Source organism: Mercenaria mercenaria, chromosome 13, assembly GCF_021730395.1.
Source record: "Mercenaria mercenaria strain notata chromosome 13, MADL_Memer_1, whole genome shotgun sequence".
Taxonomy (NCBI): Eukaryota; Metazoa; Mollusca; class Bivalvia; order Venerida; family Veneridae; genus Mercenaria; species Mercenaria mercenaria.
In genome coordinates this window covers 12,954,519-12,974,946 of record NC_069373.1, presented here as the reverse complement: position 1 = coordinate 12,974,946, position 20,428 = coordinate 12,954,519, and the positions used below count along the sequence as shown (strand labels likewise).

Below are 20,428 nucleotides of genomic sequence, written 5' to 3'. Positions count from 1 at the left end.
TCGAGTTTTCGCACCGCGCCCCCGCCATTAGAGTTACTAACTATCGACTTTTCGCCCGCGACCCCGCTAATTACCGCGTTTTCGCTCCGCGTCCCCACTAAAAAGCGAGGTTTCGCGCCGCGCCCGCGCTATTTTAACCTGTCGGCGGGGTTGCGTGGCGAAAACGCGAAATGGCAGAAATCAGCCACCATAGTTTTAGTCATTGTTTTTACTACAATGTATGTATATATAGTAAGTTTAAAAGGGTAATGTAACCATAGTATTTGTTTCGCAGGCATGGAGATAATACTGGTAGTAATACATGTGTTGATAATGCATTAAGCCGATGTCATAGAATTAAGGAGCCAGGTATAAATTTTAAATATGTTAAAATGATCGGTTTATGTTTAATTTATAGACATGAAGTGGCATACATATTCCTAACATCTAAAATATTGAATATTCTGCAGATAAATGTTCGTTGCGTAACATAACGATTCGTTATAAAATCAGTAAAACTATTTAATACGCTTGATTTAGGTGAACTGTTTGAGAGAACGATTGAAGCTATTGTTTTGTTATCCCGGAAATAGCTGCTGGCATAGAGATCAGCTGATGGTGATAAAATGACAGACATAAATTGTATTTGTTCCCCAAAAGCTAACATATCTCTAATGAAAATCTCAAAGAGGCATTGTTAAATTAACAGAGCGTTCTGTGCTGATTGGACAAACGCGCTCTATTATCTTCAGTTTTGTTTTATTGTATTGTATTTGCCGATCTATCCTCTCCTGTATCGCCTAGTAAATTAGTAAGTGAATTGCATGGTGTGAAAAGCTACAAATAGAAGTTTTTCTCCAAGTCAGCATTTCGTTCCGAGTGTGTATTTTTTCCAGAATTCCTCATAATTTTCGCAGAATACTTTTTTCTTTTGATAGTGAAAGGTCACTGATTAAAATTATGCTGTATTTAATATAAACAAGAGTGCAAGAATGTCACAATATACGCCCGTCACAGCAAATTTCTTTACTCTAGCACCTGTATTTGCAAATGGAATTTTAATTTTGTGGTTGTTTAGTAATCATTGTAAGTCATTTGTTTTTCTAAGTCCACAAAAAACTCCTTACAAGGTAGAGATACATTAAAATACACCTAAAATGAAGAAGATATGCTCCGGACAAAGTTTTCTTTCTTGTATCCTTTGACCTCTAAGTGTGACCTTGACCTTAGACCTAGGGACCTGGTTCTTGCGCATGACACTCCGTCTCATGATGATGAACAATTGTGCCAACTTTCATCAAAATCCCTCCATGCATGAAGAAGATATGCTCCGGACAAAGTCATTCTTGAATTTGACCTTTGACCTCTAAGTGTGACCTTGACCTTAGACCTAGGGACCTGGTTTTTGCGCATGACACTCCGTCTCATGATGGTGAACAACTGTGCCAAGTTTCATCAAAATCACTTCATGCATGTAGTAGATATGCTCCGGACAAAGTCTGTGGACGCCGCTCGCCCGCCCGCCCGCCAGGGGCGTTCCCATAATACGTCCCGTTTTTTCAAACGGGCGTATAAAAAGCATTGAAGTAAAGAAATAAAATTACGGATTTGTTCAACGTTTCTACGTTTTAACGTTTCTATTATTGAACAAGTATGAAAGTAAAAAGTATTTTTCATCAAACAGATTAAAAAGTAAAAAAGAAAATTATAACTCTTTTTCTTTTTAACTGATTAAGCAGGGTTGTGTGGAAACAGATTTTTACACTTTTTAATACAAACACAATGCTCTATAACTGATGTTTCCGTCGTTTATCTTTCTTGACAAATTTATCAAGCCTTTAAAATGTTTGCAGACTGATGAATATGACAGTGTTGAATAACAGACTTTACTTCAATTTTAATAGCAAAAATATAAAATCATTCTTACATTCAGCAGAGTGAAATAATCATCGCAAACATTTTTATAACAATATGCAACAAATATTCACATGTCCATATGCTGAGAAATGTCCATATGCCCTTAGGCTGAGATACTAATCAATTGTATCCGTTTACGTGGTTAAATTTGCAAGAAAACCACAGATCCAGCCACAATTTTCCCTTACATCTATGACGTATTTGAAAGACTAGCAACAAATCAATACACAAACCAAATAATTTTTTTGATAAAACTTAACTAGTATGAAGCCTAGTTATGCATGCCCTTTCCGGGGTTGTTAGTTCTACTGCTACTTCTGCTGCTACTTCTACAACAATACAACACTGCTGCTGCTGCTGCTGCTGCTGCTATATTACTACTACTGCTGCTACTACTGCTGCTGCTGCTACTACTACTACTACTACTAAATGTAACTGTTACTGTTATTCTTTCTTATTTTTGCCCAGATCCGAAATTCTAACAAAAGGACATGTATGATACCATAGTTTAGCCACTATGGTGACAGTGCCTAGCAACAACAAATTCGACCGCACTACCAACTTCGCCTCCGCAACATCTCCCATTGATGGATAAGTTCCTATGGAAACAGGCATAGTAGCATATAACATACGATAGATACATTCCAGCAGTATGAACAAAATAATATTCAGATGTAAACATTCACTATTTTGGTAATATTAATTATATTGAAATTTGAAGGATGCGATTTCATGTCACATCTAAAATCTGCACCGATCACAAAACTTCACAGGAAGTGTAAAATACGTAACAGTGTTACGTTGAAAAATGAGATCCCATTCTTCACATCTGTGAATATAATGCTTTTCTTCACACGTGTGAAACGTGATCTGGTGAAATATGGTCATACAGACTTTTCCTGGGCATATATCAAGAACTTTAACTCTTCGCAAAGATATTATTATTTGTCTACATTTTAAAACATTATTCTTTACATTTTACGTGAAAGTCAATTATTTAAGTTTTTACGTGGATTATATTCGACGTAAGTGCCCCCGTTCGTTTGCGTTTTGATTTCGATATGTTTTTGAGAGTAAACAAAAGCAGTAAAACTGAAGAATGAATAGTTAATGGAATGTTAATGTCTTCGTGAAAGAAGTACTCCAGACAGGAAAACGTGAAGATCGTGCCATTTGATAAGAAAAGAAACATGTATTTTGTATTCATTTGTGACCTAGTACGTAATCCCTCGAGTCCCATTATCGACTGTTCCATTTGATTCTGTCCTACAAAGTTAATATATATGACTACTATAATAAGTTACAACCAGTTGAAGGACGGACTGGTGATAAACGAGATTGCATCATGACTTTGAGTGCATTGCAGGTTCTTTTTAGTGTTGGGAGTGTTAAGATTTTGTATTTATCAAAAAATAATAAGTAATTTCCCCAGAGTATTTTGTTAAATCAATAACATTATGCAGTCTGGTAGCATTGATATTACTTGATTTCCACATCTTCCATTGAAATCTGTGTGTGTGTGTGTGTGTGTGTGTTCGGGTTTAACGTGTTTTCAACAATTTTTCAGTCATATAAACGACGGTGTCTACTTGTAGCAGTGAGCACAATGCCCAACTTTATAGTGCTGCCTCACTGGAATATCACGCCGTAGACACGTGACATGATTCCCATCCCAGTCACATTATACTGACACCGGGCTGACCAGTCCTAGCACTATCGTCTTAATGCTTAGCGCCAAGCGAGGAAGCTACTAGTACCATTTTTTTACGTCTTTGGTATGACGCGGCCGGGTATCGAACCACGACCTCCCGCACTCGAAGCGGACGCTCTACCACTAGGCTGCCGAGGCGTTATCTGCACAGATATTTGATATAGATGAGGAAACTATCTTTTGTATTTATGAATATTTGTCAGTAAGTTTAGTTTCAAAACAGAACAACCAATTAATGTCAACAATCTAGACAACAATTTGAGGCGACAAAAAGCAAAGAAGAGGAAACAAGCAAATTCAATGAAATGACATCACCGCCGAATGGGATAGACTTGACCAAAGCCACCTAAAATGCAACTGGATTTTGGTATCCATAATAGCTACCTATTATACAAGTTAAGTTAAGAGTCACGATTTCCCATCCCTAACAGTATTATTGGTCGAATCCATTTTTTCTATATTTAGTTATGATTACCTTTACTCAATCTACACTAAATACATGCAAAACCATTGGTTTCTAAAAGCTACCTATTTACCATGTTTTGGTCTACTTCCGTATTACTGACTGAAGCTGCTGGAAAACCATTTTTCTGTTTTGAGTACCAATGATCTTAAAAAAAAACAAAAACAATTCAAACATGGCCTCGATGCAAGCTTCCTAAATTTAAGTTTGGCCGCAATACTTTATTCCTTGCTGAAGTTGGTAAGCATGAAACAATTTTCTATTTGTAGCAGCAGCGGCCTTGACATTGACCCAAGTGACCAGCACGTTTAAATTGTCCAGTCTCAAAGAAAGCTACATATTCACTAAGCTTGGTTACAGTATCCCTATTTAGTACACAATGTATAAGAACTGATGCATAACTCTTGTGTTCCTCAAACAATATCACTGAAACTTGTAGAAGTTACCATTTTTACCATTATTACCATTTTTAATCCTTCAAGCTACGTCTGAAGTATGTCTCAGGATGGACAAAAAAAAGTGAATAAAAAAATACTCCAAACCATTTCTTAGGTATCGTCGTCTTTACCACATGACTTAACTTAATTGAATAAATCAAAAGGCTATTTCATTTATTTTCGTTTGTTTGTCTGACTAGGTTCATCGCCATTTTTCTAAGCAAAGTCCAGTGTTTTTAGACTGACTTAACTGGCAATTCTCGATATGAATAGTGTGTGGATAAGACATTTTATGCTTGTCCAAATCGACGCGGAAATCATACTCGACACCTCGTTCAATGGCACAAACAGATGCACATGAAGAATAAAATTGGTATCTATCTAATCAGACCTGATTAAAATGTATACGTAAATGATGACCAGGACTCGATATTCGATCTAGACTTTGAGATAACCGCGCTATCAATGTCTGAATTCAGATACAGTTTGAGGGACATCATACACGAACATTAAGTGAAATTATATCTGATAAAAGAAGATGTAGAAAACATTTAAATATTTGATATTTTCTAATCTAATCGAAGAGTTTTTAACTGTATTCTACGACATAATAAGTATCGAATTTATCCATATACTTAAATTGTATTTTGCATAAAATGTGATGAGCTAAAGCTGCTATTATCTGACAACAATCTTTGATATGTATATTGATTTTATAAGATGTCTTTCTATACAAGCAGATTGATATTTTCCTTGGTTCATTTTCCGCGTAATGATCAGTTCAGTAAAACTGCCACGATAAATAGTGATTAACCTTCCACTAGAATTACAGAGATTAAGTCCACTAAGTCTACTGTACTTACGTGCAATTACGAGTTGCCCTCAATTTTATCAATAATAAGATATAATTCAATTCATAGCTTAATTGCATAATTCTTTAATAAAGGCCTACGTGTTATTGATTGATAAAACTATTACGAAAATATGCATATGGAAACAGTGGAAGCTGTAAAATTATCTTTTAGACCTTTTATAAGTATATTGAGTGAATTTGTTAACATGTTATCAGCCAACGCTTATAAGCAAAACTTAACTACATTTTAAATAATCATACTTCATTTGCGGTCTTTCAATAAAGGTAATATTTGAATGTAAACGATTTCTTTACAAATAAGAGTAGAAGTACGGTTACACGCACTTAAATTTATATAAAGATTGAAGTTGAAATCAGTGGTTTCTAAATTACTCCAGCCTGCATTAAAACCTGTATGCCATATTGGGATAAACAAAATAATCTGATCCATTTATACAACAGTAAGTTACTATTTTCGCATCTTCTTCCCACGTATATATTAAAATTCAAGAAATGTAATCCAGTTTGTACATACTTAACTCGTTTCCACGGTCAGTCCTGTTATAAACAATGGATTAAGAGCTATCATTTCAGGTTTTTCTATTCAGAGTAATAAGTGACCACGGATGTCCTAAGTCTTCATCTTTTATAGCAATCACCATTTGAACATTATGCGCATTATATGAAGTTCGTGTTTTCTATCCACGCAGAATGGTTTCCCTGTACGAGTCTGTAATCAATGAAATAGGATATCAACTCTCTTAATAAGGCTTAAATGAAAAACTGTAAAAAGGTCGTCGCTTATTTAAATACAGACACTAGCGCTTACCTCTGTAGAAATACTGAATAGTTTGCTTTGCTTAAACAGTGAAAGGCTCAATACAGTGAAATACCAAGACAGACATTTCATGGTAATTGGTAATAACGCATATTTTGAAATTTATTATTATAAATAAAAATATTAAAGATTTTAAACATTGTACAAGTTCCACCTACAAGAGTAAGGAGCCACTGACAGATTTACAACGATTGAAATGGAGACTGAGTTATAGAAAATGTAAGCGTTGAAAATGAAATTACATTAAAAGTATTTATACCTTTTATGCTGTCTAATAATTAGGCAAGCCGACTGTTCATGCCAATTGCTGTCATCAGTTTCGCCTTGCTCTACATTTGATTAAGTAACAAAGGTTTTCAGACTTCTCGAAATATTAAAGTTCTCTTGCAAATTGAATTAGGTTGCCGCTAGCCAATTTTAAGTGTTCCCATAAAAACGTTATAAAAACGTTGTTTTTGTTTGAACAATGTCAACTGACAATTTGTATATATTTATTAGTCTAATTGGTAACTTATTTTCTCATAACTTCCCGCTCCGCTCGGTGAATAACGTAGATAAATTTACACACTTACCGTGTATTATGGTACCGCTCGAGCGATTTCAGACTTTTGACCCAAATGGTACGTCATAGATACATCTAGGCTGCCTAAATGGATTTTTTTTTGCATTAAATCCAAATTAGCAGTAAATTGAAAATAAACTCGATTAACTTTAGAAGCTTTGGTCCTGAAGAAAATCTATAATGTCTTAATTATGTAATTGAAAACTATATAGTAATTAATGTTTTAAAGCACGAGTATAGCTATTGAAAGACTTAATGATTATGTTTTATAATTGTTTTATAATAGGATACCTATAAGATGCGTTGAGCGGTTTTGCCTAGAATTTAGAAACAATTTAGAATGAATCTAACTTAAAGTTTGAACAATATCGATGACATTTAGCATATATTACAGCTATTACTATGCGTAAAGTCTTTAATCTTTGGGAACTATTTAGGGTGTTGCATTATTATTTAATGTCCCTTGTAAATCAAGTTATATCACAATGAAAATGCCCGTTTAAAACTCAGATTATGGGTTGCAAACCTCTTGGATCATGGTCGCCCTTTGAAGGTACTTGCTATTTTAGTGACGACAGAATTTTACTATAAGAGCAAGCGGTAGGTATTATATCGCTTGAAGAGAAGATTAGCGCTGAATGAAAGCTGAGATTTAAAATCTTAATTTAGTAAACAGTTTCAGACAAGGATTAAAAGAATTGCATTGCTTTCATGAAAACAGATGTTGGCCCAGGGGCCTGTTGAGAACGAAAAAGCGATATATACTGTACTTATAATATTTGAGAATATCGTTATCAGGTTTGAATGGTAGATCATAGATCAATCAAATATCTATAGAAATATAGGTTACAGGTTCTTGTTCGTTAAACCCGTTTTCATTTGCACTGTGCTTCTACTATTTTTGTTTGTTAAGACAGAATATATTGCTGGAGTGGTTCCCAGTGTAGCAAGGTTACCATATTTTTCACACACATCTACCTCAGGCAATAATTACCATCATTAAAATGACATGTCGTGTCTCTGAAAAAGTGTAGACAGTAAATTTGTTGAAAAGACACTGCTCTTGTGGATATCAAAGTCAAAAATGGTTTTAGTGTTGTCGATTACAACATGGGGCAAAGAGCAGATATCTCCCGAGAGAGTACCGTGTTTGTTTCAGTTATATCAGAAAAAGAAAACTGGTTCCCGGTCCTGTTAGTTCAGGCAAGACACAGGCTTTAAAGAAAACAAGTACGATCAAATAATAGTTTGCATAGGGTCACTAGGATATAGTTTTCTTTTCAAGAAAGAATTATGAGATAGAACAGAAAATCTGGTCATGCTGGCTTAGTAAGCAAACTCTGTAACTGTACAAAAGAAGCAGCCTTGTCCTATGTAAGAAAATCTGTCAAACTGAAAGTTAACACAAAAACACGAAGAAAATGTTAAAACATTGCTTTTGGCGAAGACCGGAAATCATTAAGAATTCAGTTGGTAATTAATATGAGCCGTGCCATGAGAAAACCAACATAGTGGCTTTGCGACCAGCATGGATCCATGGACCAGCAGGGATCCAGACCAGCCTGCACATCCGCGCAGTCTGGTCAGGATCCATGCTGTTCGCTAACGGTTTCTCTAATTGCAATAGGCTTTGAAAGCGAACACCATGGATCCTGACCAGAATGTGCGAATTTGCTTAACTAAAGAACACTTTGCACTACAATTGTCAAACTTCATCAGATGATTGAATTTGATCCTTAACGTTTCTGTGTCAACAGAACAAAGCTCAAGATAAACAAGAGACGGCTTTGTGATCATAATCTGGAGTACTTTTGGGCTTACGGCTGATGATCGCCTGTGGTCAGATAATCCTATTGATTTGGGGTCAGTAATGAAGTGACAAGGTCATAGTGACTTTGAAACTGAAAAAGTGTCTGATCAAATACTAGACAGCGCTTGAGTCTATGGTTTTCAAACATGATAGAATGATTGTAGTCAGAATATAACCCCTGTTGTTTTCTTGTTAATAAGGTCAAAGGGCAAGGTCACATTTTTTGAAATGACATAACTATATGCGAGCAACATGTCATCATTTCGGAATATGTGTTTGACAAACAGCTGTTTCATTTCAAACATCTTTTTCATCCAATAACATGCAAGGATTAAAAAAAAACAACTTATTTTCATATTTTTTCTTAACTGCAAAAAATACATTTAACCATGAAGTATAACAAAACTAATGATTAATTGGGGATTCCTAGATATGTCTACTATGGCTCACCCACATTCAAGGAGGCGGATCAACTGCCAAAATACATGTACTGCTCTGTTGAACCGTAATATTCATAAAAACAAAACTCCCACGAACTCCTCACATATCTGTTACAAATACGGCCGAACAATCACAAATCAGAAAAGTGACACAATATGTTTTTGTTTTAAAAGGGGCATAGATGCGAAACGTAAATTTCAAAAATGTGTGACATATTCGTACGATTTTTTGTGTGAAATATTCGCACGAATTCCTCATACGTTTGAAAAATTCGGGGTTTTTTTCAACACAGCACATTACTCACTCTTCGGATGCCTACCAGATTCTGCGTTCTTACTGAATAAAATGAACTCCAAACATTAAATACATGTACATATAAAAGCTAGAGGCATTGTTGATAGGCACTACCAATGTAAGAGATGCGTTGAACATATTACCTTGAAATTATATATAACACTTCATTTCACTTGGTATTGTCTCTGTCGTTGACCTATCAGGACACAGAAACAAACACAATAGAAAAGACAAACACTTAACAGTCTAAATGTAACCTCAACCTTTCAAGTACGGACCGGAGTCTTGATCGTGACTCCTCTTCAATTTCAAAATATTTCAATCGATGATAACGTTAAATACCGTACTGTATTGTCCCCATTGTTTTACCAATAAATTCCCAATGTGCCATTGTCCTTTCAGTCAATTTCGTGGTTTTTCAAGCGGCACCTTGCCACATCGATGTGATCATTTATACCAAGTTATCTTTAAATCTTTAAATCGAATATAACACTGGATACCAGACAAGCTTTATCCCTATCAATTCCAAGGATGACTGTTACCTTTCATATTATGGTATGGGTTTTGCGCGCGACACCTTGTCTTTTCATGGTTATCATTCGAGGTACAACGGCTGCACCTACTGCAGAGTTGCGCAACGCCATCGCACCTTCAACGTTCTCGCTATGGTGTATCGCCATCATATCTCCGCATATGTACGTGGCATTCAATAATCAGCTAAGAAACTTTCCACTTCCGTATTTCGTTCGATAATTTCATGTGCAGAAAACTAAAATGAATTATATTTTAGCAGTTCATATAAAACTTCTCTGCATTAATATTTTCCTGGAGGATTTACATGAAGTGTAATAAAAAAAAGTACTTAATTGACTTTATAGGAAGTTTTTTTTACAAATATTTACTTTTCCTGAAAGAAAATGAAATATCTTCCATGTCGGTATTTTATATCGCTTCAAGATTGGAAGTAGCTAGTACTTGACAAAAACATTACATTACCAGCAATATTGTATAATCGACAAAACACGCAGATCAAAATGTTTACTATTAATATACAAGTAGTATTCTGATGTTATGCATCTAAGTCGCCAATAATAATTTTATTTATTATTAAAGAAATTTAAGAATGTTTTTTGTTTTTTTTGTTTTTTGTTGTTTTTTAAATACAGTAAATGTGTTTATTTCAAAATGAAGAAGAGTCAGTTTTCTGGCCAGACCAAAATATAGGCATTGTAACTGAAATTACAAACTTCAAGCAGGAGCTATCTATATTATATGTATATGAAGTTAACTGCATCAGAATACAAGGACTGAAAAAATTATTAAAATATCATTTCCTTAAAAAGAGTTATCTGAGCTGAAAAAAATGATCCCGGATGAAATATTTTGAAAAAATGGAGACAACTCCGCAAAGACTTTATGATAGGCTTAGGTGACAATTGACCTAGTACCTCATCCAAACTACCCACTTTTTACCTCTAACCATGAAAAAAGCATGCATATTTGCCACATGGATTAGCAACCTGAATACAAAACTATGTAAAGATCAAATAATTGATTGCCCTGGGGAAAGCAGGACATTTTTTGTGGTGAAATTTGTCAACAAACAGACGATTTTTTTTAAAAAGTCAAAACCCACAGAATTTCACAAGGTGAAATATGTTGAAAAGGCTACTGCTGGAAAGAGAACAATCTCAACTACCCATACATATGCGTCAAAGTATGGGAAAAATATCTAGAAATATGAGAAAATCGAAGAAATCAATTTCAAGACTGTTAGATGCATAACTGTGTAATTATACATGGCATTTATCATAGATAGGTTACTTTTCCTTTGCACTGATAAAACATGGACAGGATTAGGATTAAGAAACGGTGTTTACTCAACAATTTCACTATATAATAAGATTGTTTCCCTTGCGTAAAGAAGGCTTAGGGTAAATCTCTACAAAATAAGGGATAATTGATATTTATCTAATTGGTTATTTTTCTTGATGGTTTCTTCTATGAGCATATAATTACTGCTTACAATTATTTTTTTTGCATGTATATTTCTTGTTCAACAAAACAGTGGATACTGCATCCATCTTAATCATGTCCAAATGTTTGAGCAAATGCGTTTTATCATGACATAACTCCTAGCTGAATAGGCATAACATCTCAATATACTGCTTACAATTATTTTTTTGCATGTGTATTTCTTGTTCGACAGAACAGTGGATATTGCATTCATAAGAGAGTAAAGGGAATCTTAATCATGTTCAAATGTTTGAGCAAACGCATTTTATCATGCATGACATAACTCCTAGACACAACATTTCAATAGTTTTACATATTTGATAAGGAGCAATGTTATACGTCAAACTGGCTAGGTACGGTTTCAAATCACTGAACTATTCTAAAAGTACTGATAAAGTAAAATACTGTCGGTAGATGTAACATTTGATATAAAATAAAGAGGAAAATGCACTGGTATCATGTTGTCTGTACGATATTAGGGAGAAAAAGTTATTTCGTTTTGCAAGTATTATTTTAGAATAAAATTTGTAAGAGGATAGAATGAAACAAAGCAAAATAATAGTAGGCTCGGTTATGTGACAGGTTATAGAAAGTGTAACACCCATTACGTCCCCTAGCACCAACTTAAGTTGAATTCTGTTACAAAGATTGAATGGACTCATTGATCCTGAAGGACCAGAAAATATCCAAGTGCGGTGATATTTTTTACGACCGCCATACCACAAGGCGCTAAGACGCCACAAAATTCATCGCATAGGTACTCTGGAATCAATTTGTATTTTACTAAATTTTCTGTCAGGTGAAACTTGGAAGAAAATTACTTAAAATTTTCATCTCTAAATATTCAGATATATTTTTTTGCTAATTAAAGCCTTGACCCTTATGCTTTGTAGCCGCTAGGCCTACTTCAGATACTTTTCATAAAAAAAAACCGTTTATTTCATGATAAAAAAATTATACTTGGAGACTAGAACTTATCAAATATAGCTTTCGTCAAGTTGAAATAGAATGCCATGTAATATTTAGCATATCTTTCTCTTTGATAGTTATCTGTACAGTATATAGGAGTGTTTCGGGAAACAGTGAGGTTAGTACTGTTGTTGGTACTCTGTGGGACATATGGTTCTAGACACAGGGGCATTATAATGCAAACTACTTTAAATGAGTATATATGAGAAACATACCGTTCTATGAACATTGCATGACACTATCAGGTCATAAATTATCTTCTGTAAATTAAGAGAAAGCAAATTGTAGGAAATGAAATATTCCTATGTGTATAAAAGTGAAATATATCAAATAAAACCGTAGTAAATTTGTTTATATAGATATATCATACACTGAACAAAAAGCAAATGTCTCCTATGAGAGCACCGCATTTATTCCCTGTTTAAATGTAATTGTTTTAGATGTTTTCCTGTTCTGACAGATCATACAATATCAGAAAAACACGTCAAATTGCAACATCAGTTTTTGTTTTAGGATCAAACGGATGAAAATGTTATTTGATAAAAAAAAAATGCGAAAATAAACACACACAGTTAAAATGCAATATCTCGTTCAGCTTAGACATGACACTGTGGTTAGACAGCAGGACTTGTATTATAGATCATCACAGGGTATTCTATGCACATAATAGCTGTTTATCAAATTGTCCTAAACCTCAAAGGAAGTGCTTTTTAATGCAGTCGTAACGATGTTTGTCATATATAAAAACGGACATGGTATTCATAATGTCTAGAGTCTATTTGTTTCAATAGAAATATTGAAGTATCAAACATGCTTCAAGGAATAAACGAAATAATAGTAATTGATACTGTTTAACTTTATGGAGCCGCTTGTCGTCAGATCTGTTTCAAAGGGAAACAGTCATTTTGTATTACATGCCTTCCTTTATATAACCAGTGTCAGATCTAAACACTGGCAGCGTAATATCTGTTATGATTTGAGAAAAGAAGAGGCATTCTATCAAGGCAGTTTATTCATTTTAAAGGCAATAATAAGACTGTTTATATTTTCTATTTCGGTTCAATGAAATTATACCCCCGAGAATTTCTTGGAAATTAAGCTATAATGAAACCATTGAAGTACAGTAGCCTGAACCTTAATGAAGATTCTGGTTGCTTTCCTGTGTAATATCTAACAGGCTCGAAGGCATCTTACTGCTTTTATAACAAATAGTTTTTCGTCTGCACAGAAAATTTATTTTGCAGGATGGGGGCACTTGTTAAAAGTAATCTATGAACTTGAAGACAACAAATGGTGTTAAAGCAAGCAGTGTTTTGAATAATTGTCATGAATACATAAATTACTTTCTTAACTAATTCTACTTATAAACAGCTGCTGTTCGGAACAGAAGTGTATTCAGTATACTTGAAGCAAGGCTGGTACTCTTCTGAAATGTATAAAACATTTACTGAGGGCCGAGAGAGGAGTGAACTTACTGCGCTTTATTCCATCCGATTATTACAACACTATTTAATTTTCACCAACACAGTTGAATCCCAGTTTCTGACATGACACCATCTCATAAATATGGATTCCTCAGCAATTCAGTAATTGATGCTTCGGTTGTTCATAACTTGACATAATGCTCAAATATATCAATATATTTCTTGATCTGCATTTTTCTTGGTAATTGAAACAGGATATAATTATAGGTGTGTGATTTATATGACAACAAATGGCACGGGATATTGATATGATAAACTGCATCTCATACTTAACAGATATCACTGTTATCAAAGAATAACGCTAGTATCTTTCTCGTGTCCATTTCAATGCTCCTGCAGAGGTGTTTTCATATTCAAAGAACATTTAAGTTTTGCTTTATATTAGTTAAGTCAATATATCTTCTAGAGATGAGGGCTGGATTGTTATGGTATTTGATTTGTAATACAAAACAGCTGCATTCTAATACAGAACAATATTCTTTATATCATTGTCTAAGAACAAGACAATGAAATGGCCAATAATGTTATAAAATTCTCCCTGAAATCTTCTCATATGACTCCTCATATGTTTGCATCTTTGTGTTAAAGCAACGCTAGAAATAACAACTGGCAGGTATTCATTCTAAATGGGTCACCGAAAATTTCAACAAGGCGGAGTAATATACGCCCGACAGAGAAGTAAAATTTAAAGAATGTGTGTTGTTTGCATGTGTAGGAAGATGGATGTAATGTGGCAGTGAAGGAGGGTGTGTGGCAGCGGTGATAAGACCCTGAAAAAGAATTTGTTCTTTAACCTATTTTCCGCGGGTGGAGTGGCGGGGGAGGAGGCATAGGAGGAGGCGGAAAGGGTGTTAATGTGTGTTGGGGTGAGTGAAATGGATGACTGCCCTTCTAAAATCACTTTATCACCACCTGTCTTTATTCCAAGTCTAAAATCGGTAACTTGAATAGTTTTGAAGTTGTCCTCTAGAAACAAAATACAAAGTACATATGTGAACCCAATTTGTGACATTGACCTTTGACCTAACGACCAAGTTCAGTTGCTCTGTACATCGTCCTACCACCATCTACCTACGCATTTAGTTCAAAGTCAATATCTTGAATGATTATTAAGATATGTTCTGGACACGAAATATGACGGACAGATTTGACCTTGCTGTAACCTTGAGTTTAGACTACAAGGGAAAAATATGTAATAACTTGTAATTATTTCCGTTATTTTTGTGTTGATTTATTCTAACTAAAGCAATTAGAAAATACTTATTAAGGATGGAAACGAATGTAGTCCGTAAGTAAATATCTTATTGTTTTGACCTTTGCATAACATCATATCCTTAGGACGGCCGGCACATTTTAATATACAGTCTCGCCAGGCATACGTGTTTTTGACAACACAGAAAATGACGTCAGGTGACCGTCAGCTTTTTCCGGAAGTAAACAGAATGAAAGCACATAGGCTAAAGTCGCATTTGCATTGGTCTATAATCAGCTCACGCGCAGGGGTTACCCCGTCTAAATGAGTTTTGTTTTTTAATGGGGAGTCAGTCGTACGAAATCAATGGCTTACAATAGACACCCTTGTGTGTTTCCTAGTAAAAGAGGTCAAGTGCCACATTTGTGATCTGATTCTCAGGAAAAGTTAATAGTTTATTATGTAATTGTACTAAAACAGTCTGTAACTGATCAATAATGCATTGAATATACATAATAGCGACAAAGTTATACACAATATGTATATATATACATGTATATAATTTTCCCCACTGAGATAAGAGCAGAATGCGTTTTAATAAATTGTTTGCGACATAAAATTCATATTAAACTTCATTAGGTTGAAAAGAGCATTCATATACATTTCAATTAATGATTACAGCATAAATAAAGTTTCATCAATTGATCATGATACCACATGTCCACGCGGCATTACCTATCGTCTGCATTTGACGCTTCAACAGCACCTTCGCGCTGAATATTCTTCGAAGTAAGTGAAAATAAACCGCTAAATAATTTTCAAATGATTCTGTTTTTGGCACCAACAATACCATCGGTTTATTTTGAATCTTAAGCATATATTGAAGATAAAATAGCTAGAAAACGTTGGTATCTAAACTTCTCTGGTGGAGGATGTAATCAACCCCCAACCTCCCAATTCTCAGGTTCCGTAAATAACTGCTCCGGTTATAACTGCCAAAGTACGAAATGACGATGGGACGTGTGCGAATTTCAATTCAGATCCGAATGTTACGCCGCAAATGAAACATGTAATCCTTGTGAATGTTTGGAAGTAGCTATTTGGTGAGTTTCAACAGGCCTATTTTATTACATATAATATATGGGAGTCAGGGCGTAGTGCAACCAATTCTGAAGGATGTGAAAAGGGGAGTTCTTTTCCGTTTGTGTGGGTCAGTTGAATCTCCCCACAGGTAAACATTCTAGGAATAGAAAGAGAACTTGCGGCTTCTTGTAAAAGCGACTGGCCAGTATGACCTACGTAGATCTATAATGCACATGGCAGGCACGTAGCTCAGCACACTAACATACGCACAGGCATATCGTCATTTTTCGACAATATAAATATAAAGAATGAAAATCAATAAATAGAGCTTAAAGGCTAAGGGGATGAGATGTAAGATGAAATGAAAATTCAAGAGACTTTTCGCACACATTTAATGTTGAACTGTGACAGAGGTATACAGTGCATCCTGGCTTAGCGGTCACCTACAGGTATTAATTAAGTAGCCACTTGCCTTAGGTAGCCAATCTAGACACTTCCGAAACTGACTATTCTATTGTTCCGAATGAAAAGCTGTAAGATACTGTTTTGATATAATTATGGGCAACACTTTTGACCATCATCCTTGTCTGATACTACAATACTGGACCTTATTTGAAACTGAAGAGAGAAGATCAAAGTTTATACTGGTATCTACAATGTATGACATAGCTGATTTGAGACAGACATTATGTGTAAGACTGAAAGTGTACTACACTAATATACATTTTTAGTATGATAAATACTTAAATTTTTATTCGTATAAGATACTCGTACATTTTTGAAACAATGTAACGTGTAAACGTGTAACACGAATTTATCATTAGGTTCAACACATCTGACAAAATGAGTTTTGCTATAATTGTTTGTTTTAATTCTGAATTTGAGTAATTTAAGTCTATAGTTTTCTATCGAAGACTTTGACAGGAAACTTCTTAGAATAAAAGTAGATATACATACATCTCCAGTTTATATAAGACGCTGTTTTTTGAATTTACTTACATTTACAGTATTAAGGTTTCTGTCTGTATATTATTCGAACGCAGTAATCAAGTTTTTTTTTCTCATTTTGTTTTACAAATGCAATGACACTGCAACTTATGTTCATATTACCAAGTAATGAGATCCTGGCAACTAAAAAGGCAAAAAGACTTACCTTGCGGTATTCGTTTCGCTAATTACGTCTAAAAACAGTTTCATCGGACCATGTTTTCTATAGTATTGTGAACACTTCTTTTTTTGCATTTAGTAGTGTTTAGATCATGATGCAAATGTATCTGATAACATATACTGTCATTTTAATACAGTAAACGTTTTTGACCTCTAAACTTGAATCAATATTATATCTGGTAAATCTTTTGAAGATTACTAAAATTTCTTTATTGACGTGCTTGAATCATGAAAGGATCATGAAAGGATATCAAATTATGTTAGCCTAGCATCCACTATTTGTGATAGAGGTAAAGCTTTTGTTGATATAAATCTACATTTGAGAACGATGACCATTTACAGTGAAATACAAGTGTGTGTCTACAATAGAAATTATTATATGAATGGCATTTGTGAAATATTCACTAAACGGTAGGACTAGGAGTACCAAATTCTGCATTAGGCAAGTACATTTATTTTGACCGTATCCCAGAGTTTCAGATATGCATATGCAACAGAAATGTTTTATTAATCACTGAACTAGGTAATTAATTACATTAAAATGTGGAACATCTTAATGTCGAGATCTGATATTTCTTCAAACATGTCCTCTTAAGTAGGAATCAGAAAAAGATGCGTTAATCACACAGCAAAATGTATGACATATGACAGAAGAAAGTATCAGTATTATATAGCTAACATACCAATCTTAATACGAAACGCGTTGCAAACTTGAGTTGTCTTCTTTCTTTCACCATATTATAGCTAAAATACGAAATATCAATTTATATAACAGTGACTGAAAATATTCGATATTCTATACACGTTGGGATTTTTAAAAAAAAAAGTTTTGATGAACATTAGAATGTTTATACCATCAATTCAAAAAGTGACTTGCGTGTTTGAGGTCATTTGAAGATCTTGCAAATATTCATTAATACTCGTATCTCTATGTCCTTTTTACTAAATAAAATGCCATTGCTCAATACTATTTTTATGCCCCCTTCGAAGAAGACGGGGTATATTGTTTTGCAGATGTCGGTAGGTCGGTCGGTCGGTCTGTAGACCAATCCGTTTCCGGATGATAACTCGAGAACGCTTGGGCCTAGGACCATGAAAATTGATGGAATTGTTGGTCATAACCAGCAAATGATGCCTATTGATTTTGAGATCAGTAGGTCAAAGGTCAAGGCCACAGTGATCCAGAACAGTAAAACGATTTCCGGATGATAACTCAAGAATGCTTGGGCCTAGGATCATGAAATTTGATGGGATAGTTGGTCATGAACAGCAGATGACCTCTATTGATTTTGAGGCCAGTAGGTCAAGGGTCAAGGTCACAGTGACCAGGTACAGTTTAACGGTTTCTGGATGATAACTCAAGAACGATTGGGCCTAGGGTCACGAAAGTTGATAGGTAGGTTGGTCATGACCAGCAGATGACCCCTATTGATTTTAAGATCAGTAGGCCAAAGGTCAAGGACACAGTGTCCCAGAACAGTAAAACCGTTTCTGGATGATAACTTGAGAACGCTTGGGCCTAGGATAACAAAACTTACAAGGGAGGTTGATCATGACCAGCAGATGACCTCTATTGATTTTGAGGTCAGTAGGTAACCGGTAAAGGTTACAGTGACCTGAAACAGTAAAAATGTGTCCGGACGATAACTTGAGAATGCTTGGGCCTAGGATCACGAAACTTACTAGGGAGGTTTATCGTGACCTGCAAATGACCCTTTTAATTTTGAGGTCAATAGGTGAAAGGTCAAGGTCGCTTTGACCAAGAGCAGTATTTTTTGTACACAGTGACCAAATAATTTCTGTTCCTCGTGCAATTACTGAATGCATCAAGGGTGACATTTCGTGTTGGACGAGCTCTTGTTTTGGTTTGATATTAGAGTTGCCTTGCAGGTAGACGAAAAACCCCAGATTTTTAAGGAAATTACCTGTTTATCGATTTAAAAAAGCAACAGGAATGGGAAAAGCTAGATTATAAATGAAAAATTAATCAGAAAGTAAAACAAAACTTAATTTCTTCACTTTTCTATCTATTTACCATGTAGATGCACCATTTTTCAACCTAAGATACGGCATTACTTCGAGAAAATGAATTAATAAAAAAAGTCCCTACGAGCAAGAAAAGGTAACGTTACGACCACCTTAGGACTTAAGGGACCTTTGTGTTAGTCACCCTTGGTTCATGCGCTAGAATACTACTGTTTTTTTCGCGGGAGTGGGGAGTGGAGCGGGTGAGATGAGTGATGTAGATTGTTGCACTCCTCAAATCACCTCTGCTCTCAATTATATATCTCAGTCACAACGATATATGACCATTTTGTGTCGATTCGCCGTAAAACCCAACTCACTCACTCACAAGCAAAACAATAAACGGTATGTTTCTTTATGTTTCTTATACAATGATACGTTTCTTATATAACGATTGTAAAGATCAAACACTAACTCCTAAAAGCATTTTTTTGGTAAATGTATCTATAAAAATAATATATGCCCTTTAATGTGATCGCGATTTAGGGGTCTGCCAAAAATTGTACGAAATTTACAAATCCGGACCAGTACTTGAAATTCCTGCGTTCCGTTAAGTTTTTCTTATCAGATTCTACACTGAAATCTCAATGTTTATGCATAAACTGTAGCACTAGAGGCAATTACATGTAAATTACGCCTTGTAGACATCTGTGCATTGATCAGCTCATTTCACAAACACGATAAAAATTGAATAATTTATGTTCACGAATAAGTTTTAGCATACAAAAAATTCAAGAGGTATATCTGAGAGGTGGCGCAAGTGTGTGCGGACTATTCTGTTCACAGGAAAAGGTATATTTCTGTCGATAATATAAAATTGTTCTGTACTTACTAATGTATGTAATTAAAGTTGATTCTGTTCTTTTATTCAAATAAAATGAAATGTATATGCACTAACAGTATCTTGATCTGCGTTACATTGTTTTAAGTGTTGTTCTTTTTCTTCAAAATCAAAGGAAAAGATTGTTAAGCTAAAATGTTGGGAATTGATTTTCTAGGTCTATAATATAGGTTTGGAATAGCTGCTATTATTTATTAATATGAATGCAGTCACAGTTTTTTTATTAATCGCTCATGCTGTATTGTATTTAATGTAAGTAACAATTCGGATATAAAACAACAAAAAAAAAAGAAATTGAAATTATTCTTTTAATGATCTAAATGAATATATTCATCTGCCAACAGAT

The 20,428-nt window shown here is 34.7% G+C and overlaps 1 protein-coding gene across 3 annotated transcripts in view; it reads left to right on the top strand.

Annotated features, from left to right (window-relative positions):
• The window catches only part of LOC123529789 (metabotropic glutamate receptor 3-like), a 115,681-nt gene that overhangs the window by 48,756 nt on the left and 46,497 nt on the right, over positions 1 to 20,428 (top strand). The window lies entirely within an intron of this gene.